This window comes from Cricetulus griseus, chromosome 2 (assembly GCF_003668045.3).
Source record: "Cricetulus griseus strain 17A/GY chromosome 2, alternate assembly CriGri-PICRH-1.0, whole genome shotgun sequence".
Classification (NCBI taxonomy): Eukaryota; Metazoa; Chordata; class Mammalia; order Rodentia; family Cricetidae; genus Cricetulus; species Cricetulus griseus.
The window spans coordinates 68,994,526-69,020,927 of NC_048595.1; the positions used below are offsets into that span (position 1 = coordinate 68,994,526).

Sequence of the window (26,402 nt, forward strand, 5' to 3'; positions counted from 1 at the left end):
AGAAGAAGGGAAGAAGGAAGGAAGGAAGCAAGGAAGGAAGGAAAGAAAACTGCATTACCACACAAGGAAGAATTAAGTAATGAATTCCTGAATGAATGGCTCCATCATGCCCACTCCATCTCCACCCTAAAATGGCACAAAAGAAATAACTAACGTTCTGTCCAGAGAGCCAGGTATGGATTGAACAGAGGCGCCTTTGGCCTGATGAAAAGCCCTTTAAGTTTATATTTATTTACAACCAAAATAAACCTAAAAACCTTGAGCTTGTGACTGAACAGTAGGTAGTCACTACCTTATCAGCTTCCAAGTTGACTACAGTCTTGTGGATCTGACTGCCTGATGCTGCCAAGCTGACAACCATTAATATTTCATAGATCTGAGAACTGTAAATATTATATAGTTTCGGAACCTAATAAAAAGTGACAGGAGCTAGTCCATATACAATTAGCCATACCCAAGTCTCTCCATTAGCTTTGGAGGCAGAAGTATCAAAGAACAGCAATCTTCGCCAGGCCTAAAAGGTGAGAGATTTCTTCTATCTGTAGAAGAGAGACATGGAACCCAAATTTATAGTGTTTCCAGGACTCAAAGTAATAAATATGCTCCTGCTGTTTAAACAGATATCCAGATATCTGCTTTTATTTGCACTGTGAGTTTCAATAAATAAGTTTTAACTTCTGTTCCCAGTTTAAACATGTCTTAAACGGGTTTCTGCTTCTGGCAGACACATCTGAGTATCAGTTGCTGACTATGCCTGCCCCTAAAGAACTGTGTGCCCTGGACTTGCTGTGGATGTGAACCAGTCCAGCTGATGTGGACACCCCCTGTCTCTTCAACAGAGTCTGTCAACCAGATGCTTCCCCATTACCTGAATTTCCTTTTTGCTTTTGACTAGCATGTCAGTCTTCTTGGGTCCCTAACTTTGTCCCAAAGTCAGCAGGAATTAGCATGGGAAATAATATGTCGCCCATTTTCCCTGGTTGAAATGCTAAGTCAAAATAAACTCCCATAAATAGGGCATGCCAATATCACTCACTCACTCCATGATGAGGATGCCAGAGAGACAGCAATTCCATGATTGGAATATCTAAAAAGAAAATGGGGGAAAGAAGAGACCAGCTCCCCATTTTGGCAGCCATAACAGCCTAACATGTGCTTGCCTGACCTTGCCTTGGTCACTAGGAGGTCAGATGCCTGCCTCGTGGCAAGGAATCAATCAGAAGTTACCTGGTGGTGCTATGCTTTATGGCTCTGAGTGTGCTTTATGGACAAGTGCACAGCAATGACATGCAGAGCATAGCAACCACCCTGCGAGTTCCTAGAGGCCATAACAACCAGTTGACCAATCAACACAAGGCAAGTTCTCCAAGCCTGGAGGCACACCAATCCTGAGCCTGTGTGTACCCCTAGACACTCCCCTTACCCTACCCTATAAGATCTTTGTCCTGTGTTTTTTTGGGGTCTTTTTCCAGTCATCGGCCATGGTGAATGGATGAAAGGCCCGAGCTAATGGGGTTAGCTCATTAAACAACTGCAATAAAGCTTCTTGCTGTTTGCATCAAAAGAAAGAAAAAAGAAAGAACTGAAGACTACTTTTGGTGTAAAACAGGTAAGTGGTGGTCTAGAATGGAAATAGGGCATGGAAATCTGTATAAAATCAGTTTCTTTCTAATAGGTGTGCATATGCTTCTCAGCAATTAGGATTATGACACCAAGGTTAGAGGCACAGGAAGCCACCTGTGGATGGATTTATAAAGAGCTTGCATATTCCCAGCTTCCACTTTCGGTCTGGCCTCCTTAGAGGTGTTCCTCCCCAACCCAAGTCTACAGCTAACATGACCATTTCTGGAATGGAGTTTCTACTCTATCTGTGAAATGTTAAGAAGAGTCATCATTAGCTTGTACATCTAACGTGAAATTTATCAATTTTAACATGCCCAACATACAACATTAAAAGGGACATTAAATTCTGAAGGCAGCTATGCCACAAAATAATTTAAAATTAACGATTGCACAATATTCATTTTTGCTTGGGATTTCAGTTGTAGACCAAACTTATGGCCACCCACATCCTGCCATCCAGCAGAGGTGACAGGTTTAGTCTGACACCTTGCTTTAGGATTTGAGTAGACCCTAAGTCAATCAGGGTAGAGTTGTTTCCTTTGCCAAAAAGAGGAATCAGGGTCAACCTGACACTTGGTTGTTATTCCAAAGAGAGTATTATTGGTTCCTGCTGTCCAGGCAAGATTGACAGCAGCCTCCAACTCCTTGTTCACCTTCTGATAAATGGAGCCACCAAACTCCGCCCCATCATTCACACTAGCTTAAATTCAACTCTCTTATAGCCAACTGCAAAGTTGCTTTAGGTCACTTGGGACTTCGAGATCTCAAAATTCTTCTGGTAGCCATCCAGCTAGGCCTCATATCCAAGCACCAGAGTAGCACTGATCGAGGGCCCAGCAATGTCAAAGTTGACATCATATATCAGGTTGATACACCCTTTCTTTAGCAGGTCTTGATTTCAGCATTTCCTCCCAGTGTTAGGCAGAAAGATGAATCAAATGTCAGCTTCAGTCCACCCGTCAGCTGGGCTTTAATGGTGATTTCGGTGCACAGGGTGTTGTCTGTGTGCCCCTTCTCTGGAAAGGCACTCTATCCATCAGTACTTGGTTTCCAGGCTGTCGTTTACTTTTATGGTCTCTGTGTTGGTTGAGCCAGAGCTGGTGAATTCCAATTCATTCTCTGACTTCTTTTCAAGAATTATTAAGACCTTAGTGAAGATATCACTAGCAGCCTTGCCAAGGTCAACATATGTGGGAGGCACAGCCATAATCTTGGAGGCAGAGACTGTAGGAGCAGAGACAGCTGTGGCTGGGGCTTCGGCAAGGAGGCTGGAAAACAAGGCGGTTTGCATAATTAGTTTTAAAAGCTGTCTGTATCTATACATTCAGGAACAATGTAAAAGTGTGTTTTTAGATTTTAATGAATCAGAAAAATTGTTATCCTGTATATTTTAACTAAAAGAATTCCAAAGCAGTAGCAGATACAGTGATCAGAGGCACAGAGATTCAGATGAGAGTGGAGACTACTTGTAGGTATATATAATTGTATATATGGGTGACTGTTAACTATGAAGTCACAATATGATGTTGGAAAGCAATATGCTGTTGACTGTAAATTATGATCAAAGTACTTGTTGACCACACAGCAGCATCAGAAACTACAGGATATGATGGTAGATTTCAAATAAAGAATTATTACAGATAAAATGATATAAATAGTGGTTTTGGAAAATCAAAGGCATCTTTCTATTAGAAACAGCAACAGTTCTAAATAGAGCTTTTATATGCTGCAGTTTCATAAACATATAACATAAAATGGGTGTAAAGAGAAAGGTAAAGGTAAATTAACAGATAGACCAATGCTGCCATTGAAACAAGCAGGCAAAAGAAGAGAACATAAAGGTTTTTACAAGGTATTATCCAATTAATAAATTGTAGGCAATGATATTAAACAATACTTTATCCAAAACAACACAATACACATTATTTATAGTACATGTGGAACAGACACTCAAACTATAAGATGGGACATAAAGAAATCTTAATTTATAAAACAGTTCAGAGAATTTTAATCACTATGAAATGCTATCAATTGAAGAATCAACAGGTGAGTTCCAACTTTCCAATGATTTGATAATTAAACTGTAATTTTATATAGCTATCCATTCAAAGGAAAAGATTCACAAAAGAACTGTTATTTATTTTTGTGTTGCTTTGATAAAACTATGGCAAAGGCAACTTAGAGAAGAAATTGTATTTGGATTTACAGTTCCAGAAAGACAAGACTCATCCTTGACAGAGAAGCAGGTGCTGCAACAGGAGCAAGATGCTTAAGCCTCACATCTAAAGCATAAACAGGAAACCATGGTGGAGAACAGAATGTAGGCAAAGTTTTTTGAAATATAAAAGTCTTCTCCCAGGCATGTGCTTCCTCCATTAGGCACCACCACCTTAATGTCTCCAAAATATGCCACCATCTGGGGATGGGGAATGTCCTTTTGTAGATATGTTTTTCTTATTTGTTGATGATAAAACACTGTTTGGCCAATAGCCAGGCAAGAAGCATAGGCAGAGCTACCAAACAAGAAGAAGGTTGGGGAGAGGAAGGCAGAGAGAGGCAGAGAAGAGATGCCATGCTTCTAAAGGAGTAACATGCTGGATTACTGGCAAGCCACAGCCTCCTGGCAATGTATAGATTCACATAAATAGATTAGTACTTAAGACAGAGCTAGCCAATAATAAACCTAATCCATTGGCTAACAGTTTAATAATCAATATGTCTCTGTGTGCTTATCTGGGGCTAAAGCATGGAGCAGGGCTTGGGGCACCTGGCGGGACAGAATCCTCCATCTTCAAAATAGGGACCAAGTCTTCAAATGCTACATTGTAGGTTATACTTGTGATTCAAGTGAGCAAAGAGAGTAAAGGATATTTTGTGCTAGAAAATCTTAATATTGTGTCTCAGAATTTGTTGGATGAATATAAATCACTGCTTAGAGGGCAAAATAGTTTTAAATACACTATTTACAAATGAATTATAACATAAAAGTTGAGGAAAGAGAAATAAAGAACATAACAATACATATATATATACATACATACATCATACATACATATATATATATATGTATATATATATATATGTGAGATAAAACACTAAAAATGCCTCTTAGAAAAATGATGCAACTATTATAAGAGTGACTATAAACATAAGAAATCAGAGTTATGTATAATAAGAAGGTTGATTTGATTACCGTAGTCATTATAGACAGCACAAATTCAAGAGAAGGTTATAAATGGAAAAGCAAAGAAAGAGATATCTTGATAGAGAGACATTAAGTGGTTAGGGAGAAACCTTGGAATAGGGAAATTCCCAGGAATCCGTAAGCATGATCCCAGTTAAGATGCCTACCAATAGTGGAGAGGGTGCCTGAACTGGCCTTATGTGTAATCAGGTTGGTGAATCCTCCATCATCATACAGCCTATATCCAGTAAGTGATAGAACCAGATGCAGAAGATCCGAAACCAAGCACCAGGCCAAGTTCCTGGAATCCAGTTCAAAAGAGGGAGGAGGGATTATATGAGCAAGGGAGATCAAGATCATGACGGGGAAATCTAAAGAGACAGCTGAACCGAGCTCATGGGAACTCATGAACTCTAGACCAACAGCCGTGGAGCCTCTGTGTGACTGAGCTAGCTTGTGGGAGCTCATTCCCTATGGTGGGATGCCATGCTCAGGCTTAATCCAGGTGGGGAGGGGATTGGTTTTACATTAACTTAATAGGCCAGGCTTTGTTGATTCCCCATTGGAACCTGAGCCTTTGGGAGGAATGGATCAGGGGTGGGTTGGGGGCAGCAGGCAGCAGGTGGAAGGATGGGACAGTGAACTGTGATTGGAATGTAAAATGAACTTTAAATGAATAAATAAGCAAAATTAATTAATTAATATTTGGAATTAATAGATGGACGGCTACGATGCCATTGAAGGTGTAAATTTCCGAAAGGAAGTATTGGTTTGTTTGTTTTCTTTTTCTTTTTTTTTTTTTGCTTTGTTTTTCAAGACAGTGTTTCTCTTTGTAGTCCTGCCCATCATGGAACTTGCTCTATAAAGTAGGTTAGGTTGAAATCAGATCAATCTTCTTCTGCCTACCAAGTCCGTGGTTAAGGATACTTGCCATCACTGCTCTGCAAGTTTGTTTTGCTTTGCTTTTTCTGTTTTGTTGTTGTTGTTTGTAAATGAAATTTTCTAAAACTAAAAGAGAATTAGAACTCAAATAGTTCTATTTATTAAATATTGAATCTATCATTTTTCAGAAAATTCTCTCAAAAATAAAACCTACTTTGAACTTTCAACAATATGGATTGCTCTCTAAATTAAGATTTAAAAAATAGCACTGCCTTCTTAAGTACTTTCACATATAATAAAAGACTGAAGAATCACTAATAAAACATTTTTCATGGTTCATGTGTTTTGAGTCATAAAATTCTCACACAATTTTGACCATAATATGGAAACAAATACAAACACAAATATGTAAATAATGAACAAAATAATAGTAAAGCATCTGAAATTTGATCAAATATCAAGGGCTGTCTGATGAAACCACCATAGGAAAGCCATGGGACTTACAGATATCCCATTGTAGGAGCAGATGTCTTGTCTGTATGCTGAATTGTCCTCAATTTAAACTTTCACAATGATACAGTCTTAACCAATTCTACCACTGAAATCTTTGTGTAATCAGGAAAATGGGGGAGTGACTTTTAACAATGTATAAATGTGTTTGAGGAGATTGAACATGCAATTAGGTGTCAAAGCTACTATGGCAATAAAGTAGAAATATCTCTAATCACTGAAAGAATATCTATGGTAAAAAGTCCTATCACAGACCCTATTCAGTGAATAAAAAGAGTGCCTTTGAGCTTGAAAATATAATAGATGGAAATGAATGGCTGTGCATCAATCCATCTAAGTTCCACAAAGAACCAAGGGACTGCCAGTAGCTTGGAGAAATAAAATTTAAAAGGCAGAAATAAAGTGCCCAGGATTTTTAAAAATAGCATTATTCATGCAGAGAAATCAAAGAAATTTTCAAGAAAATCTTAGACTTAGTAGCTGACATTAGTAAGGTAGCAACACAGTGGCATCCCATGTACCAATAATCAAAATAAGGAAAGCAGTTCACATGCAACAATTCTAAGTCTTGGAGCATATTGGAATCTGTGTAAGGTTACTACAGTGCACAGCAGTTTGTATCATTGATAGGTACATTTTGAGACTAGAATTAGTTGATTATTTGTTCATCTCTCAGAATAGATAATATTTTATAGATGTCAGTTCTACCTAATTGATATATGTCTGTATGTCTCTGTGTATGTAAATTTCAATGAATACATAGAAATTGATGAACTGATTCTATTTTTTTATGAAAATTAGGGAAGCAAGGATAACAATGTCAATCTTAGAGAATGGCTTTGAGTACTTGCACTACCAGATAGATTTATTTCAATACTAGGATAATTATTCAGTGTTGTGGTTGTACAAAGAGAAAAAAATATATCAGAGGAACAGAAGAGAATCCATAAATAAGCTTACATATAGATTTATTTGTTGATTATACTTGTCATATATTCTGCTTAACAAATTACCTCCAGACTTAGAGGCAAAACAGTAAGCATTTATCTTTTCATATTGTCTCTGGTAGCAACTCCTGCAGCCTCACTGGGTAGCTCTGGCTCATGGTCTATCATGTGCTGCAGTCCAGCTGTCATCTGTGGGGTGCTGTAGTCACTTCCAAGCTCGCTCAGGTGGATTTTGTTGAGAGGCTTTCTGTCCAATCTAGCATGGGTCTCTCCATAGGCTTCCAGAGCAGCTGGCTACTTTAGCAAGTACTAGTAGGGGAAAAAAAGACTAAAAAGAGAACACTCACAATAGAAGGGCAGCCTTTCACAGGTTAATATCAGAGACAACATGCTGTCATTTCCTGTGAATGTTAGCAGTGTCCCAGAACAAATCGGTACAATGTACAGGGGATACAAAGTGAGAATATCTGAAGGTGACAGTCGGGGGGCTATTTTTAGAACTGACTACCTCAGAGGTGACAGTTGTGATCTAGCTAAGTATGGAAATACTATTTTTTAAAAAAGGAATTTCTGAGCAATTTGGCATTCTTTTGGAAATGAAAAACTATTGGTCATAAGTCGCATAATACACCCCCCACCAAATGTCATCTTTAGTGTATAAGGCAACACAGGAACGTTTCAGGGGGCCTTAGAGAAGTTCTTACACAGTAAGGATGTTGCTTCCACAGTGAGGGTGGTGATGTGTTCCAGGGTCTTTTAAAAGCAAGATGCATAAATTATCACTTAATGAAAAATAAAAGGCTTTCTTATTCAAGGGAATCATGACAAACAGAAAGTGAGATGCCACATGGTGGAACACAAAGAAGGCCCACAGAAAAAAGCAGAAGTCGCTAAAAAAAATATAGGTGATTTGTCACAATGCTGTCTATGAGAATGAAGAATGTTCTCTGAAGGACCAAGTGTTAGGAACTGACCAGAAGACAATGCTCTTGTTTAGCAGAAGAAACTCTGAGGGGGATAGGGCTGGTGGACAGTCATTGGATTACTGGCATGTGCCTTCTTATTTTTTTTGTGTGTGGCTTTTATTGAAATCATTGATGAAATGTTCTGCAATTTAGGTCAGGGTCTTGAATATATAACAAAGAATTTGGAACATATCTGAATATGTCAAAGGGAAAACACTGGTCCATTTTATAGTATCACCATTGTCACCTTAGCATGCATTTTTTAAAAATTCTTAATTACTACTCATATTTACATATCCATTCCCCCATTAACTTGCCCTTCCATTCTCCCATGTTCCCACATCCCCCAACCCATCCCCAAACTCCTCCCCAGGGATAGTGATGATCTCCACCAAGGACCTTCATAGTCTGTTATATCATTTGGGGGAGGGATTATGTCCTCCTTGCTGTATCTTTGCTTAAATAGTATCCCTCAATAGGGAATGGGATCCCAAAGTCTAGGGTTAAAGATGACTCCATGGTTAGACCTCCCATAGACTGTTTTTGCCTTCTATCTGGCACCCACATTCAGAGGGCTTGATTGGGTCCAATGCTGTTTCCCCTAGTCTCCATCTTCTCACTAGGTTAGGTCAACTGTTTCTTCAGGTTTCTGCAGCACAGTCTTCCTCCTCCCTCTCATCCCTCCTCCCTCTCCACAATTTGATTCCAGAGGTATGGTTCAGTGCTCAGCTGTGGGTGCCTGTTTCTGCTTTGAACAGCTACTGGATGAAGAAGGCTCTAGGTATGGTAACCAAGTTAGACACCAATCTCATTATAGGGGAAGGGCACGACTATAACTGTGGAAACCCCCCACACTTTGGAAGCACCATCTTCACTGTGGAAGCAACCCCACACTCTAGAAGCACCCCCACACTGAGAAAGCCCCACCCTCACTTTGGGAGCCCCAGGCTCACTGTGGAAGTATCACCTTCACTGAGTAAGCACAATCCTCAATGTGGGAGAACCGCCTTTACTATGGGGGATAACCCTCAGTGTAGGAGGAGCACACTTATTTGTAAGCAGTATGATTAATTTTTCATTGAGTACAATTCTTGGTACATATCTACTTGACCATCCATAATTTCTTATCATCACACATTTCAAACTTCAATCATTTTTACTGATGTTGTCATGATTTATTAGTGCTGATTTTCATCTACTTCCAAAGTGAGGTAAATTTCACAATGTGTCCTGAGTTCATTCTGGGTTATAATTATCTAGGATATCTTGGAGTTGAAAGACACAACCAAAACAAATCAAGATTTACCAGACAGGTTAAGATTTTTGGAAATATACATACATAATTTCCTTTTTATAGGTATTCTCTATTAGTCCCTTCTGTTTAGAAGTATGTAGATCTTCAGAGGCCTCATTAAAATAGAAATCTCTTCTTCAATTATTGATGGGTACAACATATCTCTTTTTATCATTTATTTAAGTAAAGAACTCAATAATTTAAAAGGGATACTTTAAAACAAACAAAAGGAAGAAAAATGGGGCATTAAGCTCCTAACTTCATAAAAACAAAATTTAAAATTTGAAAGAAAATGATATATATAATGACTGTTCTATGAAGTCATTCTATGCGATTCTAAAAGATTTACAACTGAAAAACCAATGAAGATATTTCAACATATATTGCAATTTAAAAAGTTAAAGTTTCACTTTGTAAAGAGCTTTCCTTCTTGAATTAAAAAGTTTAAATAATTATCAATGCTTAATCACAAATTATTTTTCCTCTTGTTAGTTTTTTTAAACCTATGGAAATTCTGTTTTAGTCTTAGCAGGTATTGGCCTACTATTGTAAAGAAGGCTAAGCATTTAGGCAAAGAACATTTGAAGTCAGGTGGTGCAGGCAGAGTCAGAGATGCTAAGACCAGTTATAGGATATCCTTGCTTTGCCACCAGCCCTTTTCTAAACTCATCTAACTACAGACACATTCCTGGTAGTAAATGCCACTTTTCTACCAGCTTAGCAAAATCAGAATTCAAATTCTTTAGCTAGGAAGCCTGGTAATTTTCATTCTAAAACGACACTTTATGGTTGTTAAACTTTTCTAGACATGTTAGAAAACTTGAGCTCTATACTCTTTTGCAGATCATATTTCTAGTAGAAACATTCAAGGTTCAAGTGCACAGACCTGAGCATAGTTTCTCACTTGCAAGGAACAAACACTACATTACTGCAATCATGTTAACTATTCCTCAAGATATTTGGTGGGAACTAAGTACAACATTAAAATCTGAATATAGTACAGGAAAAATTAAGCCAACTTTGAAATTCAATGCTTATCCAGAATAGCCCATAAGTAAGTAAGTCTACTGAGAAATATTTCACAAGTCACAACTTATTTGAAGCATTCATTGAGCATCATACTGTGCATACATGTTTCTGTATATGCACTTATATCTACATATATACATAAAATGATATTGCAGTTATGTAAGGATATCTTATATTTATTTTTAAATACCGTGTATTTCCTAAAATTTTTGCCAAGAAACTATGTCCTATGTAAATAATGCAATGAAATAAAAAGTGTAATAGCTGCTAAATTTTCTTTTCATTTTCTTATTATTTTTAATTACTCATATTTACATATCCATCCCGCCCATTCCCTAGCCATCCCACCCTCCCATGTTCCCCACCAAACCCACCCCAACCCACCCCCAGACTCCTCGCCAGGGATAGTGAGGCCCTCAACCAAGTCTGTTATATTGTTTGGGGGATCGTCTGGACCTTCCTTGCTGTATCTGGCCTGAAATAGAATCCCTCCATAGGGAATGGGCTTCCAAACTCCATTTGTGCTCTAGGGATAAAGACTGGCTCTGCTGTTAGAGGACCCATAGACTGTCTTGTACTCCTAGCTGGTACCCACATTCAGAGGGTTTGGTTTGGTCCAATGCTGTTTCCCTAGATTCATGACTATGGTCTCCATTCTACCAATAGGTCAGGCCCACTGTTTCTGAGGATTTCTCCATCCTTCCACTCCACAAATGAATTCCAATAGTATGGTTCATTGCTTAGCTATGGGTGTCTGCTTCTACTTTGAACAGCAACTGGATGAAGATTCTCCTTCCTCTCCCTGCCCGGAGCTCCAATTTGGGCAGGGGTTCTTATCCCCATACCCTCCTTGTTTCCTAGCTCCTCTGGAAGTGTGGAATGTAGGCTAGTGATTCTTTGCTCTATGTCTAAAAATCAAAAATGAGTGAGTACGTACCATGTTTATCTTTTTGTAATTGGATTTTCCCACTGAGGATGGTTTCTTCTAGTTCCATACATTTGCTTGCGAATTTCAAGATTCCATTTTCTTTTCTGCTGATTAGTACTCCACATTTTCTCTATACATTCTTCAGTTGAAAGGCATCTAGGTTGTTTCCAGGTTCCGGCTATTACAAATAATGCTGGTATGAACATAGTTAAACATATGTCCTTGTTGTATGAGTGTGTATTCTTTGGGTATATGCCCAATAAAGGGATTACTGGATCTTGAGGTAGACTGATTTCCATTTTCCTGAGAAATCACCATACTGATTCCAAAAGTGGTTGTAAAAGTTTTCATTCCCACCAGCAATGGAGGAAAATTCCTCTATCTCCGCATCCTATCCATGGTAGATTGTCATTGGTGTTATTGATTCTAGCCATTCTGATAAGTGTAAGATGGTATCTCAGAGTGGCTTTGAGTTGCATTTCCCTGATGGCTAAGGATGTTGAGCACTTTCTCAAGTGTCCTTCAGCAATTTTGGATTCTTCTGTTGAGAATTCTCTATTTAGTTATTCACTCCATCTTTTAATTGCATTATTTGGTGTTTTGGTGACTAGCTTCTTGAGTTCATTGTACATTTTGGCGATCAGCCCTCTGTCAGATGTGGAGTTAGTGAATATCTTTTCCCATTCTGTGGATTGTCATTTTGTCTTGCAGACTGTGTCCTTTGCCTTACAGAAGTTTCTCAGTTTCAGGAGGTTCCATTTATTAATTGTCAATCTCAATGTTTGAGCTACTGGTGTTGTGTTCAGAAAGAGGGCTCCTGTACCAATTTGTTCAAGGATGCTATCTACCTTCTCTTCTAGGAGTTTCAGTGTGGCTGAATTTATGTTAAATTCTTTGATCCATTTTGACTTAAGTGTAGTGCATGGCGATAGATATGGATCAATCTGCAATCTTCTGCATGTCTAAACCCAGTTATTCCAGCACTATTTGTTGAAGATGCTTTCTTTTTTCCATTGTATAATTTGGGTGGATTAATATCATGGTTTTCAATTTGATTCCATTGGTCAACCTGTCTATATCTGGGCCAATACCAAGCTATTTTCAGGAATATGACTCTATAATAGAGCTTGAATTCATTGATGGTGATGCCTCTGGAAGATTCTTTATTGTACAGGGTTGTTTTGGCTATCCTGGGTTTTTTGTTTTTCCATATGAAGTTGAGTACTTTTCTTTCTAGGTCTGTGAAGAATTGTGTTGGGATTTTGATGGGAATTGCTTGAATCTGTAGATTACTTTTGGCAAGATTGCCATTTTTCTATGTTTATCCTACCTATTCAAGAGCATGGGAGATCTTTCCATTTTCTGGTATATTCTTTAATTTCTTTCTTTAAAGAATCAAAGTTCTTACTATAAACATTTTCCTTAGAGTTTGCAGAACATCTATCCATTATCTTTCAAAGTTTCCATTGAGAAGTTGGGTGTAATTCGGATAGGTCTGCCTTTGTATGTTAATTGGCCTTTTTATTTGCTGCTCTTAATATTTTTTCTTTATTCTGTAACTTTGGTGTTTCGATAATTATGTGGTGAGGGGACTTCTTTTTGTGGTCCAATCTCTTGGTGTTCTGTAAGCAGGGATTGATGTGGGAGGTAGTGGGCAGAGCAGCGCCCAGACTAAACTCAGGCTCGGGCACCAACCAGAAGACTGAGAGCTGCTAAATTTTTAACCCCATCTATTTGTCTGTGAACACAATCAGGAAAACCCTTCCACATTTTTCTTTGCTTAATTTCATTTAAATGAATTTTAGAATTTGAAGTGCTAGTATATACCTCAAATATAAGCACTGAGGAGGCAGAGACAGGAGGATCACTCTGTGAGTTCAAAAACCATACTGGTCTACATAGCAAGTTTCAAATGCACCAGAGCTAAATGGTGAAACCCTATACCTAATGTAAAATGTAGTTGGCAAACACTTCCTCATTTTGTAGATTTCTTCTTCACTCCTATGATTCCCAGTTATTGTACAATCACTTGGGTCAATTCCTGGAGTTATTTCCTCTCTTGTGCAAAAAGTTCTTGTCAATTCCTATACACTAAAATATTGTAAAATTATTTCATCTAATTATAGATGGTGTAAAAGTGTTTCATTTAGCCTCCTTCCCTTTCCGCTGACTCCGCTCACAACGAGATGAGTGACCCCCTGCTCTTACCCAACTCCTGTCTAAAGCACCATTCACCCAGATCTCCCCGGGCTTGTGCCTGCTTGGAATAGATACTCCCAGGCAGGGAGGAGCTCCCTGAATCTGGGTACAGGTCACTCTTCCCTTTCCACCGACCAATCCGGAACTAGGTGAGTGACCCCCTGCTCTTACCCAACTCCTCTCCAAAGTGCCATTCACCCATATCTCCCTGGGCTTGTGGCTGCTTGGAGTAGACATGCACAGGTAGGGAGGAGTTCCCTGAATCTGGGTACAGGCTACTCTTCCTTTCCTTTCTGCCGACCATCGGCAACGAGGTGAGTGATCCACTGGTCTTACCCAACTCCCTTCCAAATCCCCATCCACCCCGATCTCCCTGGGCCGGCTCCTGCTTGGGGTAGAACTGCCCAGGCAGTGAGCAACTCCCAGAACCTGGAAACACCCCACTCTTACTTCCTGTCCCACCCACACACACCTGACCCCTATGGAGGCCTAACTACTTCAGAGTAAGGAGACTACCAGGAGAGGCACGACCATCCAGAGATGCAGACATTGAATTCCTGGCAGCCACACACTACTGGGTCACAAGAGGAGATAGAGAGACCCCTCCTGCACTCACTGGAAAAAGATATGGAAAGAAGACAGAATAAGATCTCGTTCAACAACAGAAAGACCAATATGACACCACCAGAATCTAGGGACTCCACTACAGCAAGGTCTGAAAAGCCCAACACAGTGCATGAAGAAGAGATGGACCTCAAAAATTATCTCAGCAAGATGATAGAGACCTTTAAAGAGGAAACAAGAAAATCCCTTAAAGAAATAGAAGAAAAAGAGATAAAAAAATTACATGAAATGGATGAAAAGACAAACTAAAATAATTCAAGAAATAAACAAATCTCTTTAACAATCTAAAGAAACCCAAGAAAAAACAACCAAACAAGTGAAGGAAGTTCTTCAAACACTTCAAAGCATGAAAGCTGAATTAGACACAATAAAGTAAACACAGAATGAGGCAATGCTGGAAAAGGAAAGATTGGATAAGTGATCAGGAAATAAAGACGTGCATATGATCAATAGAATCCAAGAGACAGAAGAGAGAATCTGAGCTATTGAAGACTCGCTAGAGGATATACATTCATCAACCAAAGAAAACCTCAAGTCCAATAAATCCCTAACACAAAATATCCAGGAAATATGGGACACTGTGAAAAAAGCAAACCTAAGAATAATAGGTGTAGAAGAAGGTGACGAAACACTGCTCAAAGGTACAGAAAACATATTCACCAAAATGATAGAAGAAAACTTCCCCAATTTACAGAAGGATATGCCTATGAAAGTACAAGAAGCTTAGAGGACACCAAACAGACTGGACCACAAAAAGAAGTCCCCCTGACACATAATAATCAAAACACCAAATCTACAGAATAAAGAGAAAATATTAAGAGCATCAAAGGAAAAAGGCCAAGTAACATATAAAGGCAAACAATTAGAATCACACCCGATTTCTCAATGGAAACTCTGAAAGCCAGAATGTCTTCAATAGATATCCTACAAGCACTAAGGGACCATGGATGCCAACCCAGACTACTGTACCCAGCAAAACTTTCAATCACTATAGATGGAGAAAACAAGATATTCCATGACAAAAACAGATTTAAACAATACATATCCAGAAATCCAACACTACAGAAGGTTCTGGAAGGAAAACTCCAACCCAACAGACATAACTACACTCACAAAAACACAGGCAATAGATAATCTAATTTTACCAAACACAAAAAGATGTAGGAGGGTGAAATCCACACACAATGATACCACCAACAATAAATCCAAAACAAACAAGAACCAATGAACAATGGACATTAATATCCCTAAATGTCAATGGTCTTAACTTACCCATAAAAGACATAGGCTAACAGAGTGGATACAAAGAAGTTCCAGCTAGAGTAATAAGACAAGAAAAGGGGATCAAAGTGATACAAATTGAAAAGGATGAAGTCAAACTTTCACTATTTGTAGATGACATGATAGTCTATATTAGTGACCCAAAAAACTCTACCAGGAAACTCCTACAGCTGATAAACACCTTCAGCAAGGTAGCAGCATACAAAATTAACTCAAAAAAAATCTGCAGCTCTACTATATACAGATGATAAATCCAATGGGAAAGAAATCACGGAAACATCACCTTTTACAATATCCACAAGCAACATAAAATATCTGGGATTAACACTAACGAAAAAAGTGATAGATCTGTACAATAAGAACTTTGAGAATTTAAAGAAAGAAATTAAAGAAGATACCAGAAAATGAAAAGATCTCCCATGCTCTTGCATAGGTAGAATTAACATAGTAAAAATGGCAATCCTACCAAAAGCAATCTACAGATTCAATGCAATCCCCATCAAAATCCCAACACAGTTTTTCACAGACATTGAAAGAACAATACTCAACTTTATATGGAAAAATAAAAAAGCCCAGGATAGCCAAAACAACTCTTTACAATAAAGGATCTTCTGGAGGCATCACCATCCCTGACTTCAAGCTCTACTATAGAGCCATAGTTCTGAAAACAGCTTGGTATTGACACAAGAATAGACAGATAGACCAATGGAATCGAATTGAAGACCCAGATATTAACCCACATACCTACAGACACCTTATTTTTGACAAAGGTGCTAAATCTATACAATGGAAAAAAGATAGCATCTTCAACAAATGGTGCTGGCACAATTGGATTCAGACATGCAGAAGATTGCAGATAGATCCATACCTGTCACCATGAACAAAACTTAAGTGCAAATGGATCAAAGATCTCAATGTAAATCCAGGAATGATTGGCCTGAACAAGGGAGAACACTTCGACCCCAGATGCTGTCGGGGAGGCCAGTACAAGCCTGATCCAGACCCCTGAACATGGATGTCAATAAGAAGGCCTCTGCACTCCAGGGAGCCTCTGGTGGTGGATTAGTATTTTTCCCTGGTGTAAGAAGGGACTTTGAGAGACCTCCAAGCTAATCCCCACCCGATCCACCCACCACACCTCAGGCAGGGTAGGGCCCTCAACAGGGGCTCTGCAAAGTCCGCCAAATCTTTCTGTGCTGGGCCTAGGCCCTTCCCCGTGTGTCCAGGGCCAGAGTGTATCCCTTCACATGGGATGGGCTCTCAAAGTCCATGTTCAGGATGGGGATGAGGGAAAGAAGAGGGAGAAGGGACTTACATGTGAAACAAGCCTGTTCCCTAACTTGAATTAATAAAAATATATACATATATAAAAAATATATAGATTTATGATAAAAAAGAAAGTGTTGCATTTAATTAGGGCCAAAAAAGATCTTGTCTTTAGCCTGAAATTATCCTTGCTATGCCCATTTCTTTAGACCAACACTTTGCTATTTGACTTTAAATAATGTGGCTCTTTAAAAACTCAATTATGGCAATAATGAAGCAGAAGATAAACAGTAGGTATGGAAGTTGGGACCGTTAGGGCCTTGATACCATGCTAATATGTGTGGAAAATCAGAAGTCCAAATACCTACAAAACACAGCTTACTTTTCAATAAGCAAAGAGGTGCTTTCTACTGAAGATATTTCAGCATAACAAAATGTTACTTTATTTTACAGGGTAACTATGAAAGTATCATCCTTTATATTTTATAAGTAGTTTATTATCTTTAAATAATTAGAATATAATAAACTCTGAGGACTTCAGGTATTCTGGTCTGGTATCTACTGCCTTTGCATTGTGAAACATCAAGTTTTCCAGAAATATTTATTTACATATATGGGCTAGACAAAATTGAAATAACATTGTAAATTATCAAGAAACTAAAATGAATTTTTTATTTATAAAAATGTTTTTTATGTATATAAATGTATGACTCACAACCAGAAATTTTCTTTTTTTTTAGGATATATAATTTTATTGTAAATCATTCTATAATTGACCATTGTCCTTACAATATCATCATTTTTCTTGGAAATTGCATTTTTGCCAACTTTTCTTTTATTTGAATTAGAAACAGGATTGTTTTACAAGACAATCCCAGTTCCCTTCTCCCACCCATCCTCCCCTACCTCCCCCAACTAAAACCTTATCTGTCACATATCTTTTCTGCTCCCCCTGGATGGTGAGGCCTTCCATAGGGTGTCATCAGTGTCTATTGTATCCTTTGGGATAGGGCCTAGGCCCACCCCTGTGTGTCTTGGCTCAGGGAGTATTCCTCTATATGGAATGGGCTCCCAAAATCCACTCCTATGCTAGGGATAAATATTAGGTTTCTACAGGAGGTCCTATATATTTCTGAGGTTTCTTCAAAGAAACCCATGTTCCTGTGGTCTGGATCAGTCCCATGCTGGTATTCCAGCTATCAGACTGGGGAGCAAGAGTTCCTAGATGTTCAGGTCAGCTGTTTCTGTGGGTTTCACCACCCTGGTCTGGACCTCTGTGTTCTTCCCTGGTCCTTCTCTGCATCTGGGTTCCAGTTCAGTTCAGTGATTAGTTATTGGTGTCTGCTTCTACTTCCACCAGCTGCTGAATGAAGGCTATAGGATGGCATATAAGTCAGTCATCAATCTCATATTCAGGGGAGGGCATTTAAGGTAGCCTCTCCTCCTTTGCTGAGATAGTTAGCTGGTGTCATCCTTGTAGATCTCCAGACATTTCCCTAGTGCCTGATTTCTCTGTAAACCAAAAATATCTCCCTCTCTTATGATATCTCCATTCTTGTTATTGTGTATTCTTCCCCTGACTCAAACTTTGTGCTCCCTCATGTCTTCAGCATCCCTCTTCCTCTCCCCTTCTCATTCTCCTAGCTCCCTCCCACCTCTTCCCGTCCTCCCAATTTTCTCAGCAGATCTTGAACCACTCCCCTTCTCAAGGGGACCATGTATGTCTCTCTTAGGGACCTCCTTGTTTATTAGCTTCTGTGGGAGAAATTTTCTTAACAAGTGAGTTGTAGCTAGGAAATCAAGCATCACTGATACAGTGGCCTTTCAGGTGTTCTTTATTTTCCATTTTCTGGAGGGACTACCTTGTCAATGCAAGCAGATATGATCCTGATAATATACTGACATTATGAGCTCTCTGTGCACTCAAGCACATGAATACCACTTTGACTGTGTCTGATTTACTTTCCCGTAAACCTGCTAAGTAGGGTGTTCCGTTCCAGTTGTTATAGTCAGAAATTTTGAAAATTCAAATCAAGAGAAGAACAAGCCTCTCTGAAATTATCAAATGTGTACTTTAATCCATTGGTTCTCAGTGAACCATAAGTACATCTCTAAACCAATCCTCACAGAGAACATAAATCCCTAATCAGGTTAGAATAAATTGTGTACTTGTGAGATAGAGATGGAAGCAATTTCATCAAAACACATAGACAACAGGTGAAATGATTATATCTCCACACAAGGTGATGGATTATTTTGTCAGAAGAAAAGGTTGCTGATGAACTTTGTTGATGAACTATCCTTCTAATTTCTTTTATTCTTTAGATCATAACATAATTACACCATTTTCATCTTCCATTTCATTCTAGCATGTAGATGTAGTCTATTCCATGTCAAAGAAAATTCTTACTTACAACCATTACAGGGAGACTATTACAGAAAACTATGACCAAACAAAATACAGTTATGGAGCCCAGTGCAGTAAAATACATACATCTACAACAAAACTTCCACAGAAAAGGCCCAGGGATCACTATAGTGGGAAATTACCAATTTGGAGTCAGGTAGAAATATAAGGGTATTTAATAGGGAAAAGCCTTACTTACAGAGCGACCTAGCCAGCCGATGTGGCAGCAGTCTGTACAGCATGTACTAAAGTGAAACCAAAAGAGCAAACACAGTCACACTAAGTCACCCTGACCACGCCCTCACAAGCATAGTCAGGCATACTTGTAGCCAGCCCCTAAGTAGGTGTGGCTACAGCTTCCCCTACAGATCACTGTGGAAAAGGGAGTAGAAAGATTTTAGGAGATATAGGAATATAAGCCGTGTGATTTTGTCTTCTGGAAATGTGAGAAGGTATTCTCATAAATAGCTCACCAAAATGTGACTCTCACAATTCTCTAAAAGTGAGTCAAATATGGACGAACAATAATACCAGGGTCAACAGTCGAAAGTTTACAGGGCTTCCAAGAACTCCAGAACCAGCCGTCTTCATCTTTGAAATTAGTTTGTTTGCTAAAATTGTCACATTACAAATGATACAGTGTGAACAAGAGCTATAAATATCCTGTGAGTCTGCAAGTATACCAAAACAATTAGTACTTAGCTATGGCATGGTGAAGTTTACAAATTAAAATTTTATCTTACAATTCATACACTATATCAATTTCTATAAGCTTGGGAACAAAACAAATCATTTTCACATGAAATATATATACATATATATATATATATATATATATAATATATATATATACATTTAAAGAGGTTAGGAATCAATAGCAAATATGACCTCCTCATTTTAGACAGTACTTCCCTGTTTCTCATATCTTTAAGCTCCTTCTGTAACCAGAGAATTATAGATAAGTGATAAGCTATTTCCTAGAACAATACTAAATGAATACTTCATATTTTTCAGCTTTTTCCAATTCTTTGAGAAATTCAGCCTGACAATCTTTAAAACACAGTACACAGCTATAGGAAAATATATTAAATTATGCTGTAGAAGAACTTGGCTAGCACAGCTAATATTTGTTTATAACTGAGTTTTATATTTCCCATGTAAAATGTTGCAGAGAACACACTGCAAAATATGTTGATGTATTAAGTGGGAGTGAGGGTGTTCACAACATTAATGTAAATGCTCTGTCTCGTGAAAAAGAAACCTGAGGGCTTTTCTGTAAGCAAATACAATAGCCCACAGCATCCTTCTCCTTTTTATTTCTCTTCTCTTCTCTTTTCAGTTTGGCACAAGATTCATTGACACTTTTTATAATGCCTCCTTCTGTCAAGGTGTCCCTTTGCCATTCCACACAATTTTGTCCATCTCTAAATCTTTATTTAAGCTTTCCTCCAGTGGCATCTTTTATCTACTGAGATAACAAACTCCTTTTATCTCCAGAACACTCATATGAAGGACTTAAGAAAACCTGAGTGGGGTATGCAAGCATGATAGAATAGTCTTGCCCTGCAGAGGACACTAGCTTTTTTTTCTGGTACACGTGTGGGGAAACTTAAAAAGATACTTTAAGATGCTGTCCCCTCCTCTGTTCTTCTCCCACCACAAAGTGTTTATATACAGTTCGTATTGTGAAGAAAAAATACACAGCAAAACCATGCTTTGCTTTACAAATAACCTCTATTTCAAGTGTCTTAGATCACCACAAAACAGTTATCTGAATCATTTCACAAATTGCTCTCAAGGACACATTGAGACCTTAATAGCACAACTGAATGATGGCTATTGTGTTTTTCCTTAGGGTCAGAGCATTCTCCTTCATTACTAAAAGCTTTTTTTTTCCTTACTTGCATAGGAAACTTAGAATCCTGCTAAGTTCTTCTTCATCAGACATCATTGGTTCTGATTATTACCTGGTCTGTATAGATGGTATCAGTCATTATGGATCAATTCAAATGAGTTTCACTAGAAACTTAATTATCTGAATTGGAGACACCCTTTGAGTAGCTTGCTGTAAGTGTGATGCCTCCACAATTAATCTTTCTTTAATTTATTGTTATATTTGTATTTGGAAGCAAATAGGTTTATCTTCCATAAATTGTAATTTTATGACATAGTAAAGTCAACTTGGGCTGTCACAAAACTGTAACACTCTTGCCTGGCATCTCTGTACATCTGCATATATGACAATGGAGAATTGATATCCTATCCTCTAAAGGTTGCTAAGAAGATGTATAAAGGAAGCTGAAACACTAACATAATGTGCACAGAGTATTGTCTCACTCACAGTAGCCATTTAATAGATGGTGCCAAATGCTATTATACTAAGATTATTGAATGAGTTCTCAGTCTCCTTATATTTTAATAAAATATATATTTCTTCATTTCTTGTGTTTGAAGCACATGTCAGTGTATAATACCTTTTCCCTTGCCAAACACTGAGAACACAGATAATTTACCAGATGTACTTCAGAGAAAGATATAAGACAATGCAATGGACTGTGTGGTCCTTGCAGCAGATTCCCACCATGGTTCTTTCAAAATGCCATAGTAGTAATGACTAAAATAACACAAATCTTTTCAGTACTGTAGACCAGACATTGCTTTGCTAACAGCAGGTTTTGGTGTGGATGCATTTCTCCTGAATCCTGTATGACTTGTAGAAGAAACTAATTATTCATCTACCTTGTTGGCTGCATTTTATTCTCTGATTGTCAAAGTGGTGATAATCACACTGCTTTGAGGAGGAGCGAGGTTTCTTTTGCTAAGAATCCTTATTTCTCCAAATTTGAAGACATTGACTTTTGGTCATTGACCCATCCTATCAACCTCTTTGGGCACTTTTATTAAACCCCATCATGCTTGTTTCTTCTACTTTTAAGGACCCATATGATTAAATTATGCCCAGATGACATATTCACAGGTACTAAAAAGTACAGGTTGGACATCTCCGTTGGGCTGGTGATGACTCCCACTCTCTTGTCCCTCACTGGATTTTGTTGTTGCACTCATTTTTCCAGCTCTATCTTCCATGCAAATTTTATGTCCTTTGTGCCTCAGCTGTGCCTTAGACACGTTTAGAGAGCTTTATAAATTTTACTAAAGTCATCAACAGGCTGCTTTAGAATTCCTAGAGATGAAAAGAGTTGCTTTCCTTTAGATTCTGCCATAATATAGTATTTATAATTCTGTTAAAGTTTTTCTTAAGAAAATCTAAAATTAAGCAATTGAAAATAGAACTTCATGTCTTTGAGGTGAGTGATAAAAAGTACAGGTGAAGTATGTTTTTCCTCAGTGTTTTCTGTGAACTGGAAAACCTAGCCAAAATAGGACCAGGGCAGAGAGTAAGAATCATGAGTTCCATGCAAGGCTTGTCTGACAATGAGATTTTGGTTTTTCCTCAGTGCTTCAGCAATGCAAGGTCTTCGAATTGATGGAGCACATTACAGGACAAACCAGAGGATGGAATACCATGCTGTACCAACATTATCTTGTTAGACGAGACGAGGTAGTGATGAAAACTAAAGATGTTAGTCATCAATTATCCACACCTTCCTCTATTAAAGATGGGAATTTTCTGACTTGAATGATAACAAGCCTAGCTGTGTTCTTCTATGTATCAATCAGACTTATTCCAAGTTAGAAACAAACAAAATATATAATATAAATTACATATAATCTAAGCATTGCTTGCTACTGTTCAAAAGACTTATTGTGAGTTGAATTTACCAATTATGGTATTGACAATATCAACATTATTCTAGGAAAATCAAAGATTCTACCTTCTTTTACTCTTTTCTAGGCTTATCATTTATTTAATCCTGTTATTGCAAATATTCATATTATATAATGATGGATTAATAGGTGAATTACCTTTTTTTCTGTTTTTATAGCAATTATGAGTCTCTATTTGTCCTGAAGGACAGATTATACAAAAAATCAAGAGGAATTCACTTCTCTCTCTTTTTTCCTGAGCTCATCTAGAGATTTCTAGCTGAGATGACAATTTCCTGAGAATGGAGGTATATATTATCAATGACCAGCTGTTCTTAGCTGCATAATTTGAGTAGTGTATAAAGTTTATAAATGCCAAATGATTGAAAGCTAGTATTATGTGAAACATGTTAAGCTATTATAGATCTCTGACGATAATAGTAACTTGCAGTATTGTCTGAATTAGTCCAATTTTAGCGCCCCATTAAACAAGCTTTTTGTGTCAGAGTTGACCCTAGTATCATGAAATGATTTTGCAACCTAGAAACAAAAATATTTAACCATGAATAAACACTATAAATTTTCTCATAGAACCAGTAAATGAATAGAGTATCCAAAATATTCATTTATTATTCTGATTAAGATTTAGAGATTTTCTGGAGGAAACTAGATTAGCAAATAAAGATAGCTATTACTTATGAAATGTTATTCCTTAAAAGTTGTTACTGAATTCACCAATGGCTTTTGAGTATAATTAAATAAAAGTGAACCTTTCAGACTCTTGAAGTGCTAGGACACAGTCCTGTTTAACTAGATTCTGTGTCAGTTTAGCATCTGGGTTGGAAAGGACAGTCAAAGAGCCAGCTGAGCCAGGGACCACAGTCTAATGGTCTGAGCTTCTAGCAGCACAGTGTCATCCAGTGCACTTCATATAGATAACCTCATCTACTTGTCACAGTAAGCTTTTCAGTAAGAGTGAATATTGACTCTCTAGAAAGGATGGGAAGCAGCTCATCTAGATCCAAATCCTGAGATGTCTTATTTTTACACAACATGAGACCTTCTTCCAAAGGAAGGGGAACTGTGATTTAAAAGTAGATTTTTTTAAAAAAATAGTTAGTTTAGAAACAATCTTATTTTCATATCAATCCCAGTTTCCTCTTGCTCTCATCCTCCCATGCACCACACTAACCACACCCCATCCTCTTCCCAGGGAGTGCGAGGCCTTCCAAGGGGGGTCATCAAAGTATGTGGTATCGCTTGGGGGAGGGCCTAGGTCCTCCTCTGTATATCTGGGCTGAGAGAGTAGCCCTCCATGGGGAATGGGCTCCAAAGCTCATTTGTGCACTATTAAATGTAGATTCTATAAGCCCAAACCACAACCTCATGCAATTTATTTACATGTTCAAAATACATCAGTTTAATACTTACTGATTGTGACACATTGTGCAAAAGGTATAGGGAATAAGGGTTGGGGGAGCTATCATTAAATCATAAAACCAGACTTTGAATAGTAGCAAATGTTCTCTGAGATGGAGCTCTTAACATTGTGCTATTCTGCCTGGATGATAAGAAAATTAAGGTAGAAAAATATTACAGTGAACTGAGGACACCTTCCAATTTGAAGAAAGACAAGAAGTGTATGATGCTAGAATCGAATTCTAGGCATGTACATTTTGAATTCAAAGAACATTTAAGATGCATGTTAAAATTATCTAAATGACTGGCTAATTTCACTAACAATGTTAAATATGTCTTAAAAATATAATTGAATATTTGATATATTTTTCGTTTTTATATTAAAATAGAAACAATTTTATTTTACATATTAATCCCAGTGCCCTCTCAGTCTCAGCCTCCAACAACACCCACCTAAACCCCATCCCACCCCCTTTCTGTTCCCCAGGGAGGGTGACACCTTCCATGGGGGGTCATCAATGTTTCTTACATCATTTGGATCAGTGTCTAGGCCCTCCCACATATGTCTAGCCTGAGAGAGTATCCCTCTGTGGGGAATGGACTCCCTACATCCATTTGTATACTAGGGATAAATACTGTTTCTCTGCCATTGAGTGCCCAAGCATCCTAATTGACACCTATGTTCAGGGAGTCTGGTTTGGTCCTATGCTGGTGTCCTAGCTATTAGACTGGGGTCCATGAGCTTGCAATTGCTTAGGTCAGCTGTTTCTGTGTGTCTCCCCAGCCTGTTCTTGACCCCTTTGCTCATCACTCCTCCCTCTCTACAACCGAATTCCAGGAGTTCTGATCAGTACTTAGCTGTGGGTGTCTGCTTCTGCCTCCATCAGCTACTGGATGAAGGCTCTCAGATGGCATATAAGGTAGTCATTGATCTCATTATAAGTGAAGGGCATTTAAGTTACCCTCTCCACTATTGCTTTGATACTTAGTTGGGGTAATCCTTGCAGATCTCTGGACATTTCTCTAGTACCGGATTTCTCTTTAAAACCTCAATGGCTCCCTCTACTAAGGTTTTTTTTTTATCATTAAATAGAATTAAAGTGATATATCACTTCCTCATCTCTCACTCCCTCTAGCTACTCTCAATACCCTCTGCTAAACTCTTCCCATGATCTCCACAGTCTCAAGTTGACAGTCTCTATTTTTTATTATTGGTCTTACATATATAGATGTATGTGTATGCCTGTGTTTGTGTTTACAAGTATACATCAATACAAATGGCTAAGTTCCTTTATATTAGTGGTGAATATATGGTTTCAAGGTTGACAACTCTGCATTGAATAACAAAAAGGTGGCTTATCCCTGAAGGGAGATAATTCTCCTTCCATCAGTCAGTCCTTTGATGCCTGTCTATGGGTAGGACCCCCCAAATTTTTCCTTTCCATATTAACATGTCAGTTGATATCACTATCCTTCTCTTATTTATGAAGTATTTTCTTCATAAATGCTTCTCTGCATTGTGTCTAGTTGTGATTTTCTGTGATGGTATTATTGGTTATAATGAGAGGTTTTTTTGAGGACTTCTGGTATCTGCACTGATCTCTGGGTATTAGGATAATATTTAGAATGTAGTAAGCAATTACACCAGTCTGGTAAGGTGGTGGTAGTAGTGTGTGAACAAAAAGGAATACTCATTCACTTTTGGTGGGAAAGCAACTCAGTGTAGCCAGTCTGGAAATCAGCTTGGAAAATTCTCAAAAATCTAAAAAGTAAATCTTCTATAACCCACCTCAATCACTCCTTGCCATATGTCTAAAGGAAATGACATTCTACTCGACAAATACTTGCTCAGTCATGTTCATTAAAGTAAAAAGAAAAAAAAAACATGCCAGGCCCTACAGATTTTTGACACTCACAGTCTCTCAATCAGTTTTAGACCACCCACAAGATGCCACAGACAGTTCAAGTAGTAAGTCTGGAATTAAAAAGTTTGAAAACCATTTTAAATCCCTTTCATTGTTTCCTTCTTTCTTTCAGCTTCCTCCTGCTTTCTACCATATAGTTAACATGACAATT

At 38.1% G+C, this 26,402-nt stretch overlaps 1 pseudogene; it reads right to left on the reverse strand.

Annotated features, from left to right (window-relative positions):
• Positions 1-1,366: 1,366 nt before the first annotated feature.
• Positions 1,367-19,390, reverse strand: LOC100754438 (annotated as a pseudogene).
• Between the last annotated feature and the right edge of the window lie 7,012 nt (positions 19,391-26,402).